This window comes from Grus americana, chromosome 11, assembly GCF_028858705.1.
Source record: "Grus americana isolate bGruAme1 chromosome 11, bGruAme1.mat, whole genome shotgun sequence".
NCBI lineage: Eukaryota > Metazoa > Chordata > Aves > Gruiformes > Gruidae > Grus > Grus americana.
This window is the reverse complement of record NC_072862.1, coordinates 11,158,238-11,184,833: the sequence shown is the minus strand read 5'-3', so window position 1 is coordinate 11,184,833 and position 26,596 is coordinate 11,158,238. Positions and strand designations below refer to the sequence as shown.

At 45.4% G+C, this 26,596-nt stretch overlaps 1 protein-coding gene across 7 annotated transcripts in view; it reads left to right on the top strand.

Annotated features, from left to right (window-relative positions):
• Positions 1-26,596, top strand: part of PLXNB1 (plexin B1) — an 80,676-nt gene that overhangs the window by 5,215 nt on the left and 48,865 nt on the right. The window contains exons 1-2 of one of the 7 annotated variants that reach the window (XM_054838285.1): positions 14,984-15,061; positions 17,614-17,889. The exons of 1 other annotated variant lie outside the window; for it this stretch is intronic. The gene's annotated coding sequence lies outside the window, so the exon portion shown is untranslated. Of the gene's footprint in view, positions 1-3,345; positions 3,365-14,983; positions 15,062-17,270; positions 17,292-17,613; positions 17,900-26,596 lie in introns of those variants that run through there. 5 more of the 7 variants (XM_054838286.1, XM_054838284.1, XM_054838287.1 and 2 more) reach the window with 5 other exon arrangements.

Sequence of the window (26,596 nt, the reverse complement as noted above, 5' to 3'; positions counted from 1 at the left end):
TTGTCCCTATGTCACAGAGGCCGTAGGTGGATTGAGCTTTGTTCCTGGTGGTGGTTTAGCTAGGCTGGTTCTGTACCGGGGGCTGGAGCTTAGGAATTGTGTGACCACTTGCTCCAAATACCCACCTAGAATCTGTGGTGAGGCATTGGGATACACAGCTGTAAGCTGTAAGGTATTAACTAAATGGATTGCTGTTGCTAGCAAGCTTTGTATCTGCAGGTGCAGAGAATTTCAAGTCATCACCATTCTCTTTTGGTCTTTTTCCTTAATTCTGAATTTAAAGGCAGTGCTGCCTTTGGAGCTTCTGGCTTTCCATGAAAAAAACATGTGTGTTAGCTTATCTCAGCATAATGTAGTATTGCCTGCCAACTGAGTTGCAATGATGGGATTCGTACTGCTGCTGAAGTTATCGCAAGGAGAATGTGGTCTTTCTTGCGTCCTACCCTTCCCTGCAGCTCTGCCGTGGCAGGAGAGTAGTTGTGCCTGGGACTGTGCAGGTGGGGGAAGCTGATTGTTTTCAAGCACTTGTCTATGCTGATGAAACTAGTTTTCTGACTAAATTGCATGTCATTCTATAAATAGAATGGGTATATTTGACATCTTACCCTATTATAATAATTCTGAAAATTACTACATGGAAGTAGTGTTTTCAGCTTAAGATTTCTGCCCATGTATGCCTATTTCAAAATTATTTTTGTTTTGATTTCTGTTCCTTTAGCTCTTCTATACTGCACCATTTCACATTTTGGTTAGTTGGCCTCTCCAGCCTTTGTGTGGAGTTGCCCTAAGAACTGGAGCGCAGCCGGTTTCCCCTCTCTGGTCCTGACCCCTGGAGACTGCACTCTGGAAATCCCTTTGTTGCTTACAAGCAGCCATGCCCCCATCCTCCTGTGTGAAGAGTTTCTGGGTGCTCTAATCTCCATAAAGAAATGCCAACCTCTGTGAACAGCTGGCCAAGCAAATGCTTGAGAATATGCTCCTGACAGTGCCCTGCAAGTGCTCTGTGCTCAGCTGGAAGTCCTTCAGACAACAAGAATTTAAAACATGGGAAACCAGGACTTCAGAGATGCTCCTGCCAGACCAGACTTTGTCAGAAATAATGTTATCACTGCAGTTGGTGTAGGGTTTTGGACAGCTTGGAGTTAATGGCCCTGAAACAACTCTCTCTTTAGCACTTTCAGCTTTGATCCCAAGACTTTTTGCATTAGACTTCTTAAAATGCTGGAGAGCGCAATTCTTTTAGCGAATTACCTAATAGTAAATTATCATATGTGAGAGCATTTTGGTAACTCTTCTGGAATCATCTGTCTGCTGTCTTCCACACACCAGTCATGAGCTCTTCTCACCTGTTCTATGCTGTCTCCCACCCTTAGTGTAGCCAAAAAAATCTATGTGTTGGAGATCCCTAGTGCAAAAGCAGTTCCTGGACTGCTGAATCCCACTGCCATCAATGTTTTGATCTCTATTTGCATACTGCTCGACTTCTTGCATACAGATTGCAGTCCGTTACTGAATTATTCTGCCCAAGAGTAAAATGGGCGTGCAGCTGAATTAATTGCATGGGAGCTATGTGTGCCACTGTGGGAAACAGTAGTAGTAGTAACCAGGGGCTTTGTTTATTTGCCAAATCTTTTTAGCTAGTTTAGCATTTGAGAGAAATTGCTGAAATGAGACTGCAGAAATGTTGAAGGACCTACGGAGACTAAGGCACTTGCGAATTTATATTCTGATCCTTAGCTTAGCTGAAACATATTTTGGATTGTGTTTTGTGTCAACCTGCAACTGCTGAGAGAGATTTAAGGCAAAGATCACAAGGGCTTTTAGCAGTTTGGTCTGCATGTCAGTGCAGCTTTCTCATGGCTACAAGGAAGAGGTGTGGTTCCCTTGTATGACTATGCCTTCTGGGGGGCTGCTGTCACTGTAACTGGTAGCACTGACTCTTACCGTTTATTTGCTTCCTTTATCTAGATTTTCCTTGACTTTTTGGGATTTGTAACCAGAAAATGTTCCCCAGATGTGTGACAGCTAACAGAGGTGCATGTGCAATTACAGTATTGTCCTGGGTGCCTACTACCAGCTTGTCCTCTTGGCAGCTTAGGCAAAATTTTAATTGGCAAGAAGGCAGAGCAGATCCCTGCGGTGCTGCCATCCCCGAGTGACTCAGTATGCCGAGCTCCTTGGCCATGGTAACAGTTAGTTGGAGTCCCAGTGCCGGAGTGTCTGGTTGTGCTCTGTGCCCAGCACTGCTGAGATTATGTAGAGCTAAAGAAAAAGGAGCAGAGAGGTAGAGCAGCTGCTCTACAAATGCTGTTCTTGTTCTCTGAGCTGTTGAGAGGGCAGCTACCTGCAAGGTCACTATCCACAGCAGCAGAGATGGGGAGTAGGGGCTGTGTGTGCTGGCAGAGTGGCCATATGAGCAGCTGCAGAGGAACAGATGAAAGAGCCATTTAGCCTGTTTTGCTTTTTCTGGGCTTGGGACAGTCAAGTCTCTGTCCTCGTAGTGCCCGAGTCCCCATGGCCCCTTCTTTCTCAGCACTGAACTGATCTGCAGGGCAAGCGAAAGCCTGTGTCAGTAGCCTCAGTAACAAGCTCAGCAGAGACCCACAAATCTAAGGGTTTCTGGAGTGGTTCTGACAATCGTGCTTTCTTGCTTATTGTATTTTAAAACTATTCCTGTGCGTTGCAGTAACAGTACTGTGTTCTGGATACTTGAACCTTGTAAATGCATTATCTGTCCGCAAAATAGAAAAGGCCTGCTTGCCATCGACCGTCTTGCAAATAATTGTTCTGTTTCATTGCGGTACTGAGGCTTGTACATACAGGGTGGTGGCATCATGAAGCTTTCCTTAACGACCCATATTGATACCATCCGCTGTTCCATAATGCATAACTAGGCTTCACAATGCTGTGGAGAGCTGTCTTTGTTGAAGTCTGCGAATAAAGGTTGTAGAAAGAATAGGCAAGCTGATGGCCGTATTGCAGACTCGTGTTATTTTGGAGCCAACCATTCAAATACATCTACAGCATCCCACCATCACAGACCCGCTATAGCAACAGCTCTTGCAGTGGATCTATGAATGCCAAACTCATTAGCTACAGGCAAATAACATCTAAATAGTGTTTACCTTCCAGATGGTGACAATGATGGGTGTCCTGCTGGGAGGAACTTGTATGCTGGCGTTCTGCTCACACGGCCCCAATAAACTTGAACGTTTCTGGTTAAGTAGTTTTGTAGTTTGATGTTCTGTTGCTGATTGAAGATTTGTGTCTGTGTCTGGCGCAGGTGGTTAGCAGCAGTATGCAAGTCCCAGGATGGTGCTGCACCGAGCAAAGCTTTTGCGGGAGAATGACTTGCACACGTGAGGTTTCATCCTTTTCCTTTGCCTGTATTGTCTCTTGAATGTTTGAAAGCCATTGGGCTTTGCATCTGTTTACCTTCCTCCCAATGCTGCCAGCACAGTGTAATCCTAACGGGTGCTGCAGTGACAATTACAGGCTCCGTGTTCTCTGCAGGCTGCCAGAGCCTGTTGGATCATCAAAACACAAATGACACCTGGCTGTTCAGCTCTAGGATTGTAATCTGCATCCCCAAGTGCACCATGTAGGAAGTACCAGAAGGCACAAGGTCCTAACGGTGGAACTTTGCCCAAAATGTAATGTGTTTATTTTAAGCAGGTAGAAATCATATGCATGCAGTGATTCACAAGGGAAATGGTTTCAACCAATATAAACGCATGGAGCATCCTTGTTATTCTGCTGTGTAATAAAGAATACATCTTGAAAAACTCTTTTCTGTGTAGAGAAATCCTTAAACTTCTTATGCTTAGGAAACTGTTATCTCTGTACTGGAAACTGTCCTCTGTAATGCTGCTTCACTTGTGGTAAGACTGAAATAGAATTGTTAGCCTACAAATTGGTACCAATTTCTTTACCACTCAGTGACCTATGGGAAGATCTGTGTCTTGTGTTTGTCTTCAGGCTACTGTTCTGTATGTGCTCTGAGAAGTCATGTCCCTTTGGCCTGTTTTGGTCAGAAAGGTGAAAAGCTCAAGTGGGGAAAGGAGAATTGATCTCTTGGGAACTGCAAGAAAAAAAACTAACAGAGTATTGCAGGACTTCCCTTCTCAGGGAGCAAAACACTTCCTTTAAGATGAAGACTCTGTTTACATGTGTTAATTCCCTTTGCTTTTGTGGGATGGAAAGGTCACTTTGTCTCTATCTAAACTATGAAAAAATCAATGGTCTAATCAATTTCTAAAGTAGATTGAGTCAAAATGACTACTGTGGTGTGGCTTGGGCTTTGATGTGTGAGGGTGTCCCAAAAAGCTGTTAGACAAGTCAATGCAGAGCATCACTGCAAATAAACTTACAGAATTTGTAGGGGAATTTTCTGTCCCATTCACTATGTCCACAGGGTGTTTTCTTCCTTTGCCCAGTCCCAGCGTGGCTTCCTCCTGGTGTTCCTACTGGAAGAATAGATCGCTGAGAGCAGATTGACAAAAGCAGTCATGCAGTTCACTTGAGCGGTCATGCATAAATATGAGCAGACTTTCTGCTGTTAAAACTGATGGGTAGCCTTCCCTGCCACCAGTTTTCCATAGGCCGCATGTTTCTGCTTCTTGGAGCTGTGTTTAGGATCTCATCCAAGAGGTTAGTGTCCCTGATAGACAGCCAGATATTAATGTTCCTGGGTAGCTGGGGTGGAGAGTTCACAATGACAAGTAAGTTTCTTGCTTTGAAAATACCAAGTTAAGGATTGATAAAAGCCACGTGTCTCATTCTACACTATTGCCTTGGAGTTATTTTCTCCTGAGTCCTATAATGGGCAGAGCCCTTCCTGCTGTCATACTGATCTGCACCCAAACCTTGGCTTGTGCTCCTGCCTGCACGCAGAGCATAAACTCTCTGCCACGTGCTCTTTGAGAACTTAGATGTTCATTTGACATACAACACAAAATGAGAACTGTCACTAAATGGAAATGCTGGTTGGAGGTGGAAGTTCAGTGGGCCTCCTGCTGGAACAGAAGCAGAGGGAGGTACTAGTCCTCATGATACGGAGTGGCTGGTTAACATCTACAAGGGATTAACGCTTTTCGTGCAGCAATCTTGAATAACTCGGGTCTTTGGGGAGATTTGAGATGGGTACTTATGGGTTTTGATGTATACTTCAGAGGATATATACCTCTGAGGGGTTCGGTTGAGTTAATAGTAAGAAAGAGCAGCTGGAAAGAAACACATGAGTACATGGCAGCAGGTGACTGTGTTCATGTAATGTGTTTCTTAGGATGTTTGACTTGGAGCCGTACAATGGTATGAATAATTGATCTGTGCCAACATCAACAGCATACCTCGTAATTATTTAATTAAAAAAAAAAAGAAAGGCCGATGCATCTGAAATCATGAGTTACTGGGAACATGTCAGAAAGTGATATTCCTAATCGGTGTCTTCAGCAAGCATCAGTACTCTCTGCTGTTCAGTAGTTCATCACTATTCTGGAAATAAATCTAAAGCCACTGCTAATGTTGATTCAGCAGAGAAGCAGGCAGTGCTGAGGGCAAATTCAAAACCAAGGCTGGAAATGACAGGTCTGTTGGGATTTTCTTGTTTGAAGATCCTGAATAGTATGTAAACTTTTGGCAGAATGGGGATCAGGTAGTGAAGTTTTCCTAAGTGCTTTTGGAGAAATGATTAAATGGTGACTAAGAAAGATACGAGCTCCTTACACTCAGTAAGTCAGGTAATTGACTGTTAGCTAACTGATACAATCTTTGCAGTTTATGATTTCTGTAGCTCCTCCATTACGCTGTAAAACGGGTCTAGTGAAATAACATCCATTTGATACAGGTAAGTATAGACTTCGGTGTGCGGAGATGCTGATCGTTCACCGATTGGGTGCTTCACCAATGCAGCGACCCTGAAGGAGGAGGAGGTGGTGGGGATGACAACAAATTGATATTTAAAACAAAACAAAAAATGTTCAAAGTTGTTCAGGCACCAAAGAAGGTGCCTTGTAGTGGAAGACTGACAGGACCGATCTGTTGATTGCCAAAAAAGCTATTAAGAGGTGTCTTGGTTAAAGCATGTGCATAATTGACTCTGAGGAGCTACTCTTTAATCCAGCAGAGAAGGAATTAATGGCTCAAGGCGGAAGGCAAACAAATAAGACATTAAACTGGCCTTCCTGCCAGAAAGAATGATAGAGCCGTTGGAGCAAACTACTAGGAGAGCAGTGAACTTATGTTCTGACCTCCAAAGGCCTCTAGTCTAGATGCCATAAACCACTACATTTCAAAGAACCACTTAATGGGTTTTGTGGAGGTGTGAGTGGATAAAATGGAACAGCGCCTGTGTGTGAGGCAGGAAGTCAGAGTGGTCTTACCTTAAATTATGTGACTCTGACTAGTCCTGCTGCAATTGATTTCTGGTTTTCTGTGCATTAGAAATAACCCCAAGACTAATGCAGTTGTGTTCCTCATCCCTGTTTTTTTTTCCTCCCAAACGTTGTTCATGTCAAAATGTTTTATGCAATGTGAATGGTACATCCTGGATATGAAGAATCTTGTTCATGACAGGAGTGTTAACAGGTGTCTCCTGAGAATGAAGTTTTCTATGTATCACAATGTTCCTTTCACCTTTACACTGATGTTGCTATCTGACCTGTCTTGTGGTACTTATTTTACTGATTAAACTTTCTAGGAAAGTAGAGTTTTATTAAGTAGTTGGTGTGTAAACCCATGTACACCAAGGAGCAGTGTTAAATTCCAATTGCATTTAAGCAATTTCAGTTACTTTCATTAATCCTCTCTTGTATTCAATGTGAAAATCCTGGACAAGAAGTAAATCTGATGAATGTTGTAGTTTAGCCTATGATTGTTTCAGAATAACTTGTGATTGTTTACAGGCTGAAAACTAACTTAGTTTTATAAGGCCAGGCAAATGATTGAGCTCATTTAATCTGATGTTGTGTAAAGCAAGGCTGTGGGCTTCCCTGAATTTAGCTAAACATCTAAGTTGAGACTGAATCTTAATAAAGAGAAGAATTGCAAGTGATGGAGAGCTTGCCATACCAAATACATTTTAAGATATCCCTGAGAAAAAAGGTTTGGAAAACAGATCTTGGTCTGTTCACTCCAGAAACCTGCAATTAGCAAATTATTAACTTTGTTCTGAATGGGTTAACTAATGTGGTACTTGTTCTGTTTGGCTTCTGATTGACTATAATAGCCAAGATCAGCAATCTCTGTCCTGTGCTGGATTGCAAAGTCTGCTAATTAACACATTAGTTTCATATTGCTGCTGCCAGTGTCTGTGCTGAAGAACTTCGCTTTTTTTGGCCATATGGATGGGTGGGAATATCAAGATCGTATTATGGCTCTGTGCTCATTCATGTGTGATGCTTTGTGTTCCGTTTTTCCCAAGACGTCTAATCAGGCTTGGGGCTGAACAGTGCCTTTTCGGAGAATCTTTAACTGAAAGGTCAAAATAAGCACAAGGCCTGGAGACAAGTGTCGTTGTCTCTCTCCCCCAGTCTCCCCGCCCTCCTTTGTGTCTGTGTCTCTCCATGTATGCATATGTACCAGTCCTTCACCCAACACATTCATCTGTGATTCCTTTCTTGAGACCCAGGGCTTCTCAGTGCCCTGCTGCCACCCAGGGTCTCCCCAAACAGCACACAGCTCTGCAAGCTGAATTGCATGCAGCAATCTGCAAGTTTGGGGCCTCGGGGATGGGTGATCTGTGGTGGGGGAGCTCCTGGCACTCACCTTCTGATGGGTCTGCTGGCTTTCCAACGTTGCTGTGCACTGTTAGCTGTCTGGTGTGTACGTCTCAACCACGTGCAGGTAGACCAGGATCTCCCTTAAAGGAGGTATTTACTCATAGACTGGGATCTGGTGGCTCTTCAAGGGAGCGTGGAGGAAAATATGCCTTACAGTGGTCTCAAAGCCAGGGCTCCAAATGATGCCATGGAAGCTGAAGACTTGGGTTTGCGGTACAGATCAGGTCTGACATAAGTGGGATTTGTTCATGCTTATCCTGCACTGCTTCCCATCTGTGCAGTGAGGGCTCTTCCTGGAAACCCCCTGTGGGAGAGCATAACTGTCAGGAGTGGGAGATGTTGAAATCTGGGAATTTACTCTAGCCCTTGGTGTGTGTTTGAAGAAGATGCCTTTGTTACAGTAAATGAGATTTATTTTTAAGGTATTGATGGGTTTGTGCCTGTTGTAAGAGCATTTGAGGCAGTCAACTTTTTTGCTTTTCCTTTACTTTCAGTGTTTCAGCCCTGCCTTGGCTACTCCCTTCCCTTACTTGCCAAGTGCAACTGAAAATGAGGTATTGAAGCAGCCCATCTAGTTTTTTTTGTATGCAATCTAGTGAATGTTAGTGCTGGAAGTTGGACTCTTTCTGCTGTTTGTCTGGTAACATTAGCTTCTGTTGTTTCCTTGTGCTGCTTTTGAAAAATACTGGTTTGTTTTCTGTGTTGAGAGGTGGTTGGCCCATAAATGTATGCCAACCCACCTAATAATTCTTTTCAAAAATCCTTCATCAGGTCTTTTCTGTTATGTAGTTTAAAAAGAAGAAAGAAGAAAAAAAAAAAACCAAACACCTCCTGGAAACAGCAGTGGTCTTGTTCTGCTGAGCTGACTGCTGCTCATACTGATCAGTACCGTTTCCTTTGTCTTCGTTTATTTTAGAGTTAAGCTATAAGCTGTTTAAGACTGGGCTATTTTTGTTCTGTACTTTTGCAGGTTCTTCTACATGAGTCCCCTAAATGCTAAAATAAATGCTCTTAAAGGTAAAACTACCATCCGTGTCAGGGGCGAGATGGTCATTGCTCTAAAAACGAAGTCTTGTGGTTTTGCTCTGATAGAACGTTTTAGCAAGCGTGTGCCTGCACAGAGGAATGTCTAGGTCAGGGCCGGACTTATGGCCGTCTTCCATCTAAGTTGGGATTGCCTTTTGTCAGCCAGATGTCTTATGATCTCCACCTTCTCTCTCCATCCCTCTCTTGACAGTAGCTGTGGATGCTCAGCAGGGGCTTCGCCGCCGTGTTTGCTTTAGCTGGGGAGGTGTTTGCCTTCGCTGCAGAATTCCAGCTTCCAGCTGCCGGGGAAACCTGGAGCGGTTGTGTTGATTTATTAGGGCACAGTGCACCTCAGGATATGCCTTTGCTAAGGAGCTAGGAGGGATGGAAGGGATCCTGCCTGATGTGCGACATGAAGCCTTCTTGTTTCCCTTTACAGAGATGCTAAGCAGGAATTCCCCAAAGCCAGGTAAGAAAAATAGCTCGCTCAGCTGACTACTTTGGAGAGTGTCAAAGTGAGACTTCAGTTAGATTTCCCTGGCATAGAATCAAGGAGGTGGACAATAGATGCAATTTTGAGAATGCAATTTTAAGTGAGTTTTTTGGTGGGAGATGATACTGTGAATTGCCTGACCAGAGGGTTTGTATGCTTTTGGTTTGTGCTAAGAGCTGGCATTCCTGAGCGACTGACTAGGGCTTTTTTCTGGATCTTGGCTTTGGGCCGTCTGAGTGTTTTGCACTTGAAAGAAGTAAGTTTTAACCTCTTTGGATTTGCAGACTTCTAAACGTTTTCCTTTAGAGATATGTCAATAGATTTGCTTTTTTAATTACCTTTGCAAACAACAAAAGCCTATGGCTTAAAAATCATTGATGCAAGTGTGTCTTCTCTGTAGTGAGTTCACTAGAATACCTTCACATCTCTAATTTGTTTTAGCCATCTGATGTGCACCCCTTATTTTCCATTCTTGTCTGGCATGCACACACAAATATGTGTTTCTGGACTTTTTCTTTCTTCTGAGATTTTGGTGGCTGATCTGAAACCAACATGTAGGAAAATGTCGGGTGTCTGTACAGGGTAGGGTGGGCAGCTGGTCACTTTGATCGAGTATTTGGTAGTTGCAGAGTAGGTTGTGTTTATGGGGCATCAGTGCTGAGAAGGAATTTCCTTTCCTGGCTGAGAGAGAAAGACTGTCCACGTACAGCTTTCTTCCTTTGCTTTAGCATTCCTTGAGGTTGTTTCCTATTTTACAAATGCATCTTTTGAGAACTGCCAGGAAAATGTCTCTCTCAAATGGAAATGGAAATTTCTGAGCTCACAGGGATGAAAACCTTTGGGTCTGTGCTCACTGAGTGAAAAGAGGATTACCAACCAGCCATTCTTCAGCATGCAAAGCGGTGGAGCAAAGTCTGCAGAGACTCTCCGAAAGTTATTGGCTTTCCTCAGCAAGGGTGCTTGTGAATAGAATTGAATGAGGTTTGTCCCATCCTCCTTAGCTTCCCTGCTGCAAGTACAGAGAGCAGCGTAACTTTGAACTCAGTAGACACTTGAATAAAATGGGAAACCTTTTTTTTTTTTTTTTAAGTAGATGTCTTGCAAACAGTTCTAGAGCCAGTGTTCCTGTATTACTGTAAATAAGAGAAGTAATGGTTTGGGGCCTGATAGAAAGCAGAGTAAGGGAGGCAATGCTGATTTTTCCAGAACTATTTAAAGGGCTCAGAAATGAGGATGGTCTGCTGGAGTAGATGCAGATGGCTTATTTTCACCCTGGTGAATGGGGACTGTTAAACCTGCCAAAGTGTAAACCGCATCTTAAAGATGCAAGGCAAGGCCTGCACATCTCTCCCTCCTAATTACCGCAGCTCAGCTGCTGCTGTCTCTTACACTTACACATCTGAAAGGTGACAATGACAATGTCTTGGATGGCAAAGCAATAGCAGGAAGGTGCTTTTTTTTTTATAGCTGCAGTTTGGAACAAAGAAGTTATTCAACCAGTAGACAGGAATATCCTCATGAAAAATTGTCCTCCTAGAAACTGTTTGTTGTGAGACTACCGGAATTTCTGTAGGTCTTGACAGTTCATCTCCTGAGTGACTACAGGTAAGGCAGCAGACAGCTTTGTCCTCTTTCTCACACTGACAGCCTCAGGAACGTCCACCACAGTAGCAGAACTTCCATTTTTGCTGTCCCTGCAGCTCTGCACCGGATTGCCTTTCTACGCACTACCTTTTCAAGAAGTTGGAAGGCTTTTCTCACCTGTTCTGGCAAAAATCTCCATTAACATTTTCACAGCAGTTACTTTAGTTGCCAAAACCCAGACTTTCAGACCTTCATCAGTCATGGCACACAAAAAAGAGAAAAGATAGTTTTGAGTATGACCTCCTCTTAGAGGAGCCAGGACTTCAGGGGGGAAGGATAGTACTGTAGTTGTGATGCGTTGCAGTGGTACAGAAAGAGCGGAGGCAGTGGCAATTCCCAGCTGGTCTGCAGGTGACAGTTTCGGATTCAGTGTTTCCCTGTAAAAACCTATTGCAGGTTGTGATCTGTCTGGCAGTCTTGCTGGTTAGCTATTAACTTGTTTAATCTCCCCTCACCCATGACCCTACCCTGTTTCACTGTATCCCTGTAAATCTGGTTTAAGAAACAGCTTTGTGAAAGTTTCTCTTCCTGCCTGCTTGTTCTGTTGAGCTGAGGAGAACACGCTGGCACAATTTTAGTGTCCCCTTTTGCCTCTGTCCCGTACCCTCTGAGCCACCCCTGGGGAGCCCCATGCCAAGGACAGCAGGCAGGATGGGCTCTGATGAGATGCCGTGCAATGGGCTAACTGGATCCCTCTCAGCTGGGAAACAACGCAGTGGAGGAAAGGCAAAACAGCACTGAAAACCACAGCTTTTTTTAGCTAAGAGGAGAATGTCCTTCTTCATACATAGCCTCCTCCTGCTCATGCCCACACGTAGCCCCTTCCTGCTCCCCATCATATAACGTTTTCTCCTGCTGCGTCAGGGCATTCAGGCTAGTGCAGATCTGAAGGAGCAACCTATATTAAGACATTATTCTGCAGTGCTGTTTGCCTTGTTTCTGAAGAGGACTCCCCTCTAAGTACTCAGCTGTCGACTTCTGTTTCCTCTTGTGAGATATTTCTTCAAGTACACCGCTTGCAACTGTGTTGGAGCCTCCAGCTCTTCCTCTCCCCCTGGTAGCAGCCAGCTCCCTCAGCCTTTTCACAAATAGGGAATAAGAGTTGAAGTGAGAGGATGCCTGTCCATTTGTATCAGCCTGGGAAATGGTGGATTTATCTCCTGAGGCCTTTGCCTCAGGCATCTTGCCAAAAGGCATCTAGTCACTGTTCACTTCAAACACATACAGTTCCTAAGCCAGAAATGTGCAGAAAGCTCATGAACTGTGATCAGCTGAAGGCCAGACAGCGTGACCTGGTGCCTCTTAAAAATCAATGGCTTGAAGAGCCGTGACTTCTGGATGCTCGGGAAGTATGAGCAGGCTGCAGCACCTGCCGCACAACGTGAACCTGAAGAGGATCACAGGATGATCAGCTCACGCATGGATCTAACGTGTATTTATGGTAGGAAAATATCCTGAAATCTGTGCCAAAAGAATTAGAACTTGCGTAAATGAAGTGTTTTGGCAAACACAAGTGATTACCTTCTTCATAGATCCTGTGTACGGGCTTCCTTTCTTCAGAGCATGAGGAATTTAAGGCAAATTTTACTTTGGAGCTAAAAGGCATGTTTTTAGCAAAGGCGGTACAAGCAGCATTGGGATGGACTCCAGGCCTTTGGTGTTTCCGAAGAAACGCAAACAACTGCAGGGAAGGGTATAGCTCAGATCCTTTTGCCAGCGTGCTTAGCAGGCAGCCCAGTACCAGATCTGGTTCAGTCTTCGACAAGTGACCTCTGTCACTGAACGGAAACATAAAGAGCCTCAGTGAGCTTTGGCTGAACTGGGCTTTCGCCTGTCTGCTCCAGAGAGAGAGTAACCTCAGTGTTCCCCTCCCTCCCCCTCCAGTGTGTCTGTGAAAATACTAACTTGATTTAGCTGCCAAAAAAAGACATTTGAAAAGTATACATTGCTCTCTTGTGTCCTAACTTCTGTAAAATATGGGTTACGGTTGGTTCCTGTATATGGCGCTCAGTAATTTTACAGAAGAGAAAACTGCACCACTACAACTATCTACACAACACTTAATACAGTGAGGTCTTAGTCTGTACTAGGACTCCAGAGTGCTATTCTGAGCATTATGAACCCGATTATATTACATATAGAGCTCAGATGGCTCGGAGCCACGCTTGGGATATTAACTGTTTCTATTAAGTTTTGCATTTAAAGATTCTTCTGGCAGAGGAGAGTGATGCTGAATGAGCTAGCATTCCCACAACAAAACTCTGTGTGCGTGTGTCTGTACAGTTAGGGAGTGTTTTGTATTTGATTTGCACAAGGGGTAACCTGAGTTCTAGAGCTTGCTAACTTATGGATGAGCAGTGTAACAGTCTTTTCAATATACTAGTTTTGTAGCTGCAGGTGTTGTGGAGGAGGCACTTAATGATGTAGATGTATAGGAGTGCAAGAGAAACCTTACGAAGTGCTATAAATGTATCATAAAGGATAAATCCATATGTAATGTGTCATTTGACAGAGTATGTGATAAAATAGCATTGAATGTGGTTACTTGTGATTCTTGACAGCCCGTGTCCCTGAAAGCATTTTTAAGACTCGGTTTAGTTTGTGATGAAGGTAGCTTTAGGAATAGTGAAGGTCCTTCCCACTTCTGCTTTCAAAAAAAAAAAAAAAGAGTGAGTTTCTTTTAATGATTTACATTTTGGTTTGTGCTGTTCCAGATTTGGTAAAAACAAACTCTCTGAAAACCCAAACAACAACAATAATAAAAGAAACCCTCTGTAGATAGCTTGGGTGACCCAAAGTTGATGAGTTTCTCACTGTTTGAATACTCATTGGCTGCCAGGTGGGAACTGTGCAACTCTTCCTTCTTCTGAGTTTGATGTGTTTTGTATGGGGCTGAGTTTGTATGTGGTTTATGGATGAATATCCCCTTCCTCAGAAAGCAAACAGCTGCCATCTTCACCTTGCAAAGGCTTTGCTCTCCAAACGTGGGTTTATAGCACAAGGATGGCACGCGATGACCTTGGTGTTCCTGTGTCTTCTCAGCTGTGTGGTTTTTGTTTCAGACTCTGCTGACCCTGAAATGTGAATGCATTTCCATCTGCTGCTTCATGTTAAAAATGAAGAATGAACTGTAACATGGGGAAGCAGTTTGTATGATGGAACCCATCAAAATAAACACAAGGGAGTGGTGGTGGTGGTGGTTGGAAGGGTTTAGATGAGACATGGCAGTTGAGCTGGATGTTGTAGTGAGGGAGAGAAGGGGAGCTAGGAGGAGACCGCAATGGGAATCAGTCCCTGAAATAAATATTGCATGAGTGGGGCATGAAGGGATAAGCAGTCTCCTTCAAATCAGATTCTGTGCCTGAGCCTTCCTCCAGAATTTCCTGCAATTTAGACAAATGGCCAACATCAGACTTTTAAGTGGTGTTTGTGTTGAACACTTGCAGGAGTGCGTTCCCATCCAGCTGCTGAGCAGAAATCCTCGGTCTTGCTGGGAGCTGCTTTGCGCTTTTCTGTGGCAGCAGCTTTTGCAATAGGAGCCCCCCTCCCTCCTCCCCTCGAAAAAGATGGCTTTTTCTGTGAAAGAAGCCAGCGTAGCCAGGCAGACATTATCCCCTTGCCGGAAGGAGGGATCCAGGCTCCCCGGGGAGGAGGGGACCGGGGGAGCAAGTGATTCATTGCAGCTGGCTGCAGTTTGGCCTCCTTCTCTCTCTTTGCCCTGGGTGCCAGGGAGTGACAGCTTGTGGGCAGCGGGCCAAGCTGTGAAAAGAGGAGTGTGTGAGGCCTTTAGCTTTCTCATGCTTTATCAAGCTGCAAAGAATAGCTCGATATTCAGCCAGCGTTGGTGCAGGTCAGGAGAATGGAAATGCTAAGTTAACTCCTGACATGCCGGCTGATTGCTGACCGCATGCTCTGTGTGGAGCGAGGGTTGCTTTGTACGGCAGTACAGCTTTCGTGCAGCAGCATGCGGAGCAAAAGGAAGAAAACATGCTTTGATGCAATGATGAAGATATCTTTCTGTTAAGTGGGCAGCCTCTGGGACCTGCTAGGAGCGTGGAAAGAGTGCTCTCCACTCGTGGCTTGCTGTCTGTGTGCTGGTGGAGGATGGAAACACTGAAAGGTAGGGCAGCAGGAGCGACAGGCGTCCTGGGAAAGCGTGAGGACTGGCGGTTGAGTGGCAGGTCTGGCCTCAGCTGTCCTCCTGCTCATGGCACAGCACTGCGGGCTCCGGTGCAGGCCAGCCGACCCCTGTGCGGGGCTTGTCAGTGCGGGAAGTGGCGGCCTGGGGAGCAGGATGAGGCCAGTCCTGGAGCTGTAACCCTTTGCTGGAGGGTCTGCCAGCAAGGCATCCCTATGGCGGCAGTCTCTGTGGAGGGCCGCCCACCGGCGCGGAGGGAGTTAAGCACTCCTCGGCGGCTGGGGGTGAGCCTGCCTCGGGGTGTTGAGCTCCATTCCCACGGCTTTTCCTTTCTGACCAGGACTGGGGGAGGGATCTTGCCTGGAACAAGTAAAATGCCCGGAGGCTGGAAAACAGCACCCAGGGCCCCTCTGGCCTTGTGTTGAGCTGGGAGGGATTTGAGCTTCACTGCACACTGGACAGGGGCTGCTGGCCAAGGCTGGGGTCTGTCGCCGCTCGGCCAGCCACTGGGTGAGATCACAGGTTTGTTTCCCTCCTTTAGGCAGACTGAGATGGCTTTGCAGGCAATCGAGTTCCTGTCTAGAGGACTGAAATAAATTATTTCTCAGCTGGAAGGATGTAAAGTAGAAATCAAGTCCCAGCAGTTCAGTGAGCAGATCGCAGCACAGGTGAACATACGGGTTTTGTGGCTGAGCGACAGCAGCAGCATTTGAAGGAGCGTCATTCCCTACAGGATGTGCAAGTTTCTCAAAGGTGTAAGATAGCAGGGCCCTTCTTTCCTGATGCTGACTCCACCTTCTCCTCCCGCACCATTTTGAGCTGCTGAGTTGAGCAGTTTGAAGCCCTGAGCAGTGGGAAGAGGGGGAAGAGCAGGTGAAAGTCTGAGGGACCGGGGAAGGGAGTTAGCAGATGCTCAGAGCACAGCCTGCGGCTGCCTCGGAGCCCAAATCTCACTGTTTCTCCATCAGCAGTGCAGGGGGCTGGGAGAGCGAGAGGGCTCTGCCACATCCCAGTTTGCTTCTGAGCTGAGTGTATCTCTGTGTGGGGTACTAATCCTGGCCAGCACCAATTTCCCAGCAGAGGGAGAAGGGAGTTAGAGTACCTGTTCAGTCCCTAGAGATATTTAGACTGAGGACTAAGATGTGCAGTCCCTATTCTTAACGGCTTCTGAATTCAAGGCAAGGCAAACTGATGTGAGTGAATGGGACCCAGTAGTAGGTAGCGTAAAGGAGAAATATACCATGGGCTCAGAGTGCAATTCCATGGTTTAATTCTGCTGGGCTGTGACTGTGCTGTGCAGACCAGATTACTCCAGAAAACATGGCAAATGTGTGGTTGGAGACGATTTTTGTTTGTGCATGGGATATTTGGTTTTGCTTCTGTCCCAGATCCTCTTTGCGAAGGCTGAAATACTGCAATCCTCCCACTTGCTGTGCTGGCCCCTGTGGCAGAAGGATCTGGAGGAGGAGAGGGTCTGGGAAGCAGTATTGTCTGTGGGGCAGAGGCTTTACTTCTTGCCAGGCCAAGGGAGTAGCCTGGGTCAGCACCTAGATACAGACATGAGTGATGAAACAGTGTCTGTGCAAATATTCTGCAAAGACCAAAGTACATAGAGATTCCTCCTGGTGGATTTTGCTGATTGTTAGGTGCCAAAATCCTAAGAAAGACTAGTAGGCAGCAGCCCTTGTTCGGCTGTTGCACCCAGGCACTTAATGATTGCTGAGCTCTGCTTTCCAGTGTACTGCAGCTCTTTGCTCTGTCCATTTACTCGCCTGGCAATGGGAAATGTGGCTGGAGTGGGAGCCGGAGCACTGGTCCAATCTGAGCCCTGTGTGAAGCAGACCTGTGGTAGATGCACAAAGAGAAACTCTTGCCTGATGTGCCTTTAGCTTGGGACCCAGGTGCAGCAAATGCACCAGCGAGAGCTGGCTCTTCTGCCATGCCTCTGCAGGGACAGGGGGTGTGTTCCCATTGTGCCTGTTCTGGTTTGCTCCTGTCAAGCCTCTTCTCATTATTCTTGCCTTGAGCTGTCTCAGGCCCGAAGGCAAAGTGCTACGAAGGCTCTGTAGGCTCGCCCTTGAGAGACGTGCGGTCCTTGGAGAGTGGCTGTTCAAGGGAAGCGCTGCAGTGGGCTGAATTGAGGCTGTTTCAGGCTGCACAGCTCTGAGCTAATCTCTTGGAGGCAGAGACATTACTCACCAATCAGGAATGTGTCTGTATTTTTCCTAATGAGAACAAAACATTTTATCCCTGTTCATTAGCGGAGAGTTAGGGTGTACTGTTGCTATGCCAACAGACTCCTCTCCCCTGCAGACACACTGGGGGTGTCCTCTGTGCCATGGTTAGAAGGGTGAACGGGAAGGCTCGTTCTGGCAAGAAAAAGATCCCATTGTTTTCCCAGGGCTGCCTGGACTTTGTGCAGCTGGCCAGACCTTGCCTTCTCAGGGGGAAGGGAACCACAGCAGGAGTCAAGTGCAACAGCAATTTATTGGAAAAATAGTCTTTGCATTTCATGTTATGTTGTTTTTTTCCAGCTTGAGGCACACTCTTCAATAAGAGAAATGAAGGTGTCTCAACGTTCCCAAGAGTCCAGATGGTAAGCAAAATGCGCCGGGAGTCAGCAGTGGGACGCCCATGGACTGCTGCAGCACGCTGGGCTCCTCCGTGTTCCTGATCGTCTCAGTTTGTGTGGCCAGTGTAACGCTGGGCAGCCTCTTGATGCTGCTGCATAACAAACGCACCTGACGAGCTGTACCAACTTCCATTAGTTGGACGAGTGGGTTCACCGGGCACGTGGTCTACTGGAAAGAGTGAGTGGCTGTATGTGAGAATATGCGCTTGTTCCCTTTGCAAAGGGAATGTTCCCTTAATGTAGGGAAGTTCTATGAAAGACAGAGGGCGTCTCTGCAACAGAAGCTTTGATCTGTAGAGTTCTGCCATAAGCAGATGTACTTACTCCAAAGATTGCCTGTCCATTTGCTTGTCATTTTTGTCTGTCTTGGTCCTCCTCCCCAGCTGCACCCCCCCCTTTCTTAAGGGACTGGTTGGGATCAGCGGGTTGCAGTGGTGCCTAAGTCAGGCCACTTACACCTTCTGCAAGGATTTTTTTGGCACCGCTGGTGCTGCACTTCCATCCCTGTTATAATATAAAAAAAAAACTTTTAAACTTTGAATTTTCTGTACGAGAGAATGAGTTTAACCTACAGATGGAAACAAACAAAATAAAAAAGCTACTTTCTAATGGTGATCTATGGCCAGAAATGGGCTGGTGAGTGTTGCCAAATCTGAAGACAGTCTCCTGGAGCAGGGGTGATGTTCGTATCTGCCTGTCAATCACCATGCAGTGTGATGAGCTGCTTTGTGCTGGCTGAGCTCTGTGGTGTTGACAGCTACAGACCCTTGAAGAAATGTCTCCCTGAAACTGCTTTCTCCTTTCGGGCTGCTTCCTGTTAAGCAGGAGAGCTGCAACGCCTATTTCAGTGCCTGGTGAAGCACTCTACGTGAATGTGTGGAATTTCGATATGGAAATTTGAATATCAAATATAGGGTGGTACAGCAGAGATCCCAGACTGAATGAGCTGATGGAGATCTGCAGATCTGAATGAACTTCTGGTTGGGGAGTGAAACTCTGGCACCTGTGCCAATTTAGATGAGTCACCAACTCTTGCACTGGAGAGATGAGTATCGTGTTAGAGCACTGGGAGTACAGGAGCCCTTCATCAGAAGGATGTCTGCTTGTTGGATTTGCAGCTGTAGCAGCAGGAGGGTTCAGCAGCAGTAAAAATAATGAACAAAGCCAGACAGCAACCCCTAGCCCAGACTTCTCTGTGTGCAGCCTGTGTGGTTTCAGTTTGGTTGTAGACCTGGATTGAACTCTTGGATGGTAAAGAGCAAGCTTTTGGAAAACCTGTTTCAATCTGGAGCCTCCAAGAATAAATCCTGAGTACATACAACACGTGTACTAAGATTGGTGGGTCTGGTTTCCTCAGCTTTGCATTGCTCTGGGTAGTTCAAGTAAAACCACTAAATCAAAGCTGTTTGAAATAGGGAATGAGTAAGTACTTGAGATGACTTGAATTCAGGCCAGTCTCTTCTGGATCCGTGCTTTCGGAGTACGTAGAAAAATAAAGGAGAGACTATAAGGAGAACAGAGGTCTGTGTGTTGTATTCTTTGAGATATCAAGCTAATTCTGTCCAGATTCTATTGAAGAAGTGCTCCAGCAGAAGCGCGCTAGAGGACATGGGGTTTAGTACCTTTAAATGCAAAAGATCGTGGCTGAACAAACTGACTTCTGAAATGTGAGTTACGGTTATTATCCCAGTCGCGCTCTGCTTCATTTTTGTGCAGCCAGAGTAGCAATTTGGTGTTACCTAGGAGAGTGTTACTTGTTTCCTCCTTTTTAAGCAGTGTAGGGGCTGATTTTTCTGCCCTATTTTCTGTGACCCACCTGTTTTTCTCCTTTAAGGTAAGAATAAACATACAACTGCTGTGTCGTGTGCAAGGCAAGAATTCTGCAGGAGAAACCCTCACCTTTGAGGGGTAGTGGGCATGTTTTTCCAATTGAAGAGGCTGTGATGATGCGTTTTGGCTGTAGACATTTCTGTCTCGTTGCTTCCAACGCCTGGCAAGCAGTTCTGTAAGGTGTGCTCTCTGCAAAGTGGTCAGAATGGGGGGTGGGGGGGGTGGTGTGTATCTCTAGACCTGGGGCCACATACATCCTTCATATGCGATGTAAAGCCTCTGCATAGCTACCTCAAACTCCAGTTCCAAATGTGGTATTTCAATGAAAGACTAGTCCAAGTTGCTCTCTGATCTTGCATCTTGTTGTCATGCAATTCTGTTTCTGAGATGTCTCCCACTGCATGCTGTGCTCCATTTGTTTAATTATTTAACCTTGTAACAACTAGATTCTTGTTTTGGTAGTATCTGAGCTTCTCGCAGTGGAACGATAATGCAGACCTACACATATCCACAGTGAGGTAAAGAATAAAATTCCAAATCTGTTTCTACGTTTTGACACTGTAGAACAAGAAAGTCTGGCAAGGATATTGGGTTTTTTATGTAGCATTGGGAAATCACTAAATACTGTGCCCACACTTGAGGAGAAAAATTGATGGATTGAAATATTCGTAAAGAACATAAGACAGAATAAAGCTGTGGCATGCAACCTTTGTCGTGAGGGATGTATCCTTCATCAGGGCAGACTAAATCAAGTATACGGTTATTTGAATTCAAAGTACTAGTGGGGAGACAAAGCTTTTGAAAAATACACCCTATTCTGGAGGAAGAAGGTGTAGCTGGATGCTGTGGCTTGAAAGTAAACTTGCTTTTGAGCAAACTCAGTTTAAGAAGTTAGGCTGAATATTTTAACAGAGAACTACCTGACATGCAATTCATTATAGCAGTTGGGAATCCCTGCTGTATTTAATAACCATCACACTAGTTTCTCCAGCTCTTATGGAAGTTGAGTTTTCTACAGCTTTAGGAAAACCATTGTATCTTCAGAAAGATATCTTTAGTTACCAGAAATGGAACAGCAGCAACAGTGACCAGAAGTGAGGAGTACCTTCCATACAAAGAGCAACTGAGTAAACTGGGACTCTTCCACCTGAAAAGCAATGACTGATAGTTGTCTTCAAAATCCTGAATGGCATGGAAAGGTTAGAGGGGGAGCAACTTTTTTTTGCCTCTTCCACTACAAGTATGAATAGGTATTGTATGGAGCCAGCATGTAGTAAGCTTAAAACCAAATAAAGACTTAGTCCTTGATGTGTGCAGTTAACCTGGGAAGCTTCTTGCCACAGGATGTTGTGAATGTGAAACATCTGTGTGTATTTGAGGACACAGGGCGGCTCCATAGAAGAAGGAGCTATTGAAGGTTTACTAAATGCATAGAAACCACCTTTATCCCAAGAAATCCCTGAGCTGCACATTGTTGAAGCCTGGGAGAGTATTCAGGGAGGTAAAGTACTACTATGTGCTTACTTCGTACTTATGTTTCTGGCCATCACCAGAGCCAGACAACTGCAACCTGGTTTGTCAGTGTGGAGTGGGAGGTGAGGGAGGAAATACAAATAAAACTTGTAAAAACAGAGACTGGCATGGCCTGTGGTCCGGGTTGCTTCTGTGCTGCTTGTAACGTACTGGATGCACCTCTTACTTGCTAAAAGCATTGCCTGTGGGCTGTTGGAGCCTGCAGACTGTTGACTTGAGTTTGAAGAGAGGTGGAGAATGTATTTCTGGAAACTATGCAGCTAGGAAGGGTGGTGTGAAGACAAATACTCTAAACGGAGAAGCTGACTTTCTCTGTGGCATATACTGTTCCTGCTGCTCTGAGATGGCACGTGTTTCACTGTGTGACAGAGACTGTCTTACTGCTGATAGCCTAAATCTCATTTGTGTGAATTTCCCCCCTTTAAAAGAGTGTTTCTTGTCTGGTAATGGACTGTAACTTGATTTGAACTAAAATGGGTGATAAGCAGATGTATAAACAATACAATCCCTGTTCCAGTGTTTTCAAACTAAAAATGTCATGGCCTATGTGAGGTTCATACTCTTCAGAAGTACTCAAAACACTGGTCTTATTTTAGGTCCTGTCTAAACATTTAAAAATAACTCTAAAATAGGGCTCACTTCTAGATGCTTCACACTTGAAAGCCTGGTCTTGCACTTGGTTTTAGACACCCAAATCTGCAGAGGGCACAGTACAGAATGGAAGCCCTAGTTGTTCCTTTGAACTTTTGCTTTCTCTTTCAGAAGGAAGAGAACAATGTCAGGCTATCTGTCCTTTTGTCCCTAGGGATGTGGTCTCTGCTGTTAGGGAGTGTCCTTTTTATCCCCTTCTGTTGACTAACTTGGCTGCTCTGGTCCTTGAGGAACAGCTATGGAAAGTTGACCGGTAGCAGAACTAAGACGACGTATATTCTTGGAGGCATGCTCTTATGACTGAAAAGAACTGAGTTGATGTATTTTGGGAAATGACAGCCCCTTTGCAAGGATATAGAAACGAACTTGTCTGCATCTTGTATTCTATACCGAAAGTCGCTCCATGGACTGGCTGAGAGGTCACGTGCTCAGATTACAGCTCTCAGGAGTACAGACAGGCCTGGGGCTGAGACAAGAAGCCAAGTGGATTACACACAGGATTAGGACAAGGTTATATTGGGGAAGATTGAGACTAAGCGGAGTGGGCTTAAATTCCCTTCCTGTTGACTGTTCCCCTATCATCTTGACGTGTTGCACCTATTTAGTCAGCTGTCTGCAGGAAGATGTTTCTACCCCAAACCAGAAGTCTCATCAGTGTTGGGTAGCAGTGGGCTCAGTTGTTGCACCATTTACAGAGCATCCTTCTTGTTTCACTCTCCATTTCTCAATTATTGTTTTCATCAGTAGTTTTGTTCCAGCAATGATTCTCTCTCAACCTGGGCCTGTCTGCCATTCTCCAGATCAGATTTAGTTTGAACGCATCTTTAGCCTGTATGATCTTTTCTGTTCCTAGCTGGTCTATGATTTCAACTAGTTTATTTCCCACTAAGCCCTGAGAAGGCTTAATTTAAAACATTTTTATGATGCTGGACTTGTGTCAGCCCCACTGTGGCATCCTGGGTTGACATTAGGTGGCTGATTGTTTGGTTTGGTCCGTGTGCATGTCTGAGCCACATTTTTGTAGGGTTTTGATTAGACAGAGTTGAAACAGTTTCCTTTCCCGCAGTCCCTGCCGTGTGGAGTATATAGCTTAAAATGACAGAGGACGAGTGCCTGGAACTGGGACAATCTGCACACAGACGTGTGCTGAGCATAAGCCATGGTTCATCCTTTCAGCACAGATGTGCATACTTTTTCCTTGTTCCCCTGACCAGGCTCTCTGCTCTGTCTAGCTGTTCCTTCCAGCAGAAGAGCAGCCACTCAGATGCAAAACTCTCAGTGCTACTCCTAACAAACTACCGTAAATCTGGCTTTCCTGTCTTCAGGGCACTTTTGCCCAGGGGTGACCCTGGCAAGGTAGCATTCTCTTGAAATGCCAACAGTCAGACGGTTATACTGGCTGCGATTCCTGCTTGTAGCAGTTTGCATTTCAGACTAGTGCTGCAGTTCATGCAGCAGACCTGTTAGTGCATCTCTGTGGCCCTAGGGTGAAGGTCTGGGCTTCCCTGAAAGGCGAAGGGAAGAGCCAGTCGATCCTGCCCAGCCAGTGGCTGTCAGACTGGGAAGGTGGGAGGGTAGCAAACCAGATGGAGAACAGTCTCAACCAAAAAGCCTTTAAAATTCATGGCTGCCATGAACAGGTAGCCAGTTCTGAATCATGATGCCTTTAGGACAGCACCAAAGAATCTCTCAGCCCTGAACAGGACCAGGAGCTCAAATATTTTGCCAGAAAAAGTTAGGAACTCTTCAATCTGAGTGCATGGATAAGAAGAGAAGTTCATGTTGCCAAGCCACTTGATGGTGCTAAAATTTCTTATGGGGAATTTTGTCTTGCAGTAAAGTTCCTTGTTCTGGATAAGGTGTGACCTAGATGCCTGCCTGTTAATAAGGTGACTGGAGAATCATCTTGTCCCAGATGGTTTATTTCTCTAAGTACCAAATCTTGCAGTGTCCTAGCTTTTGCTTCCTTTGCTGATTAATTTTCGTGTTGCTCATTTTTACTCCTCCAGATTGTGGACACAGCAGTATGAATGAAAAGCATTGCCTGATGGCCCATGGACTGTAGTAGTCCTCCCACCCCTATCTGTATACAGTCTGGTGCTCTGAATTTTATCCTTGAAACAGTAACTGCCAAGTGTGGACAATGCCTGGGATGGAGGGCTGTGATCGTAGGGTGGAAGAGTGCTCTGCATCACTGCTGCGAGCCTGTGGTTCCTTGACCACATGCACCTTGAGAGCCCTTCATGGATAGTTCCTGTGCCACCATTCTATGTTGGACTGCGTTTGGAAGCACTGTATATCAAAGATCCCAGCCTGTGTGGGAAGGTCATTGCTCAGGGCTGTTGAAACTGGTGCGAAGTTGATCCTGGCTCTCAAGTCTGCACCCAGCCTGTTCAGTCTTCTGCAGCAGTGCAGTGGGAGCTCTCATGTTTTATACCTGTTATGAGCACCTCAGAGGTCCCCAGGCTTTTTGAACAACCTGGTGTGTTGCTTTCTGGTCTTGGCCCTATGAAAGCCTCGGTACTGGCTTGCAGAGGTGGGAGAAAATGTCTGGCCACCTCAACTTGGATCATTATCTGGCAGACTTGTGTAACCTAATTACCAGAATATTGAGCCTAATAGTTTGTAGCTGACTCCTGATAGCCTTCCAGGCTTAAGTACTAATTTATGGAAGATTAATTGATCAAAGCTTCATTTCTGATAATGCCTTAAAAATGAGTTGAGTAATACAAGATAAAATATATCCCAACTTGGTTTGAAGGCAAACCACAAGCAGATTGTGGTAGTGATGTGGAATTCTCTTGATTTTGCTGTCTGTTCTGGGTGGGAAGGGATAGATGCTACTCATGTGGTTGCATTGCATTAAATTTATTTGCATGTTACTGCCTGTATTCATGGCTGTAGCCAGAACTGCTGACATTGTTGGAGTGATGGGGGAAGATTGTCAAACTGCCATCAGGCTTTATGGTTCTCCAGAAGATTACTGGGGAGGGCAGAAAAGAGAATTTAATTTGAAATGAAGGAAAACTCCAAGGAGAGGAATTCCTTCCTGTTCACCCAGGGTATATTAAGTCTTTATAGAGCTGTTGTGGTCCTAAATTTGAAGGACTTCTGGGGTGTTGAGGAAATGCTGTTCTTTACCAGGCCAGAGCACCCTGGGTTGCTGAGTGTCTGAAAGGATTTATTCCAGGCAGGCACCAGTGTTTAACGGTGCTGATTCGCATCTTGACAACTGGCTGGTGGAGCTCGGTATGTGGCCCTTGTGTGTCTGCCTGTGGTCTGTAACGCTGTTAGCATGAACTCCTTTTGCGGTAGGTCTCTCTGTTCTCCCTCCCACTGTGCAATCCTGCAGGGCTGATGCTGGCATGGAGACCATGGTTTCCTCTTGGGGCACAAGGGTAGGACTGGTTTCCTTTCACAGGACATTTGAAGCTCCTTTCCTCTCTTGCTAGGTTATTCCGAGGCCAGGCTACATGGAAAAGGACTTTCCTTGGGAGCGTGGCCTTTGCCTCTGGGACGTGAGAGCTTGGTTAGGGGTCAAGGTGCCGTCCTCTGGGAAGCGTGTGCTGGTTGCAAGAGGTCTCCTTCCTCCCTTCTGGAGGGCACCCTGCCAAGGAAAATAGGTTCTCGGGCAGAAGTGATTGCATTGAGAAGATTGTGTGCTGTCCTGGCTGTTTCTGGAAGAAATGGTTGGGCATTTCTGCTTTGCAGAAATCAACATAGACTAGCTAAGGGAGCTAGTGCAGAGCAGGACTCTGGCTTTCGGAGCCTGTGGAGCCAAAGCTGAGAACAGGAGGATCCTGGCTGAGGCTGGGGAGAGGTGCCCCTAATGATAGGGAGGGCGGTGCGGTTGGGAAGGCGTGCCTTGTTTGAGGTGGAGGCCGGTAAAATATGAATCACGTCTGTTTGAAGTAGTGATGAAATCCCAGATGAAGGTTTTCTGTAATACCTGGCCAAATAGTCTGGTGTGCTTTAGTTTTCCTTTTTCCCTGGTTAGAACGGTCAGTCTTGACCTACTTTTAGCAATAGCAGTTCTGTTGAACGCTACCCCATGCTTAGCTGTACGCACGGCAAACACGTTATCTGTTTTATTCAGGCTTCTGAGTGAGAAATTTCCATCAAACATTTAGCAGACAGGGATGAGCTGTTCCTGGAAAAGAGACTGTTAGCGTGTTAAACCCAATTCTGCCACTTCTGTGTGCCGTGGCTCTGGCCTTTGCTTCAATTTCTCCGTCTGCTGAGGGTGATGCTTGCTTGCTTCGCTGCTGCATTGTGCATTAACTTTGTGCTGCGCTGTCAGAATTCAGTTAGATGGTATCTAAATGTTAATATGATAGATAATAATGCCTTTAGTCAATGAGGTTAGGGTTCCGGCTTCCTAAATATGCAATTAGGTAGGGTTAAAGTTAGGTTTTAATATTTAAAAATAATTTAAAAAAAAAAAATCTATAAATGTACCATAAAATAAGTTTAAATAGAGCTGTCATCCTGGGGCAAATTGCAAAGCTCTGCGTAGCTCAGTATCCTGTCTTTGACGAGAGCCAGAAGCAGATGCTTAATGAGGACTGTAAGAAACAGGGCATGTATAATGTGGTGGGATTGGGTGGGTTTTTATTCCCCCCCCCCTTGACTCCCAGCTTATGACCATCATCAGTTTAGGGTCCTCCTTGGCCAGGAGTTGTATCTAATCATCTGATCTTGACTCCATCTATTCTCCATTAATTTATATAATTTCTGTTCTAACTTGTTTATGTTTCTAGTCTCTATGACATCCTACAGCAATGAGCTCTACAATTTAATAATGCATTTTAAATGTTATTTAAAATATTCTGCATCCAGTGACAATATCCTTGAACCGGTTTAGAAGACTT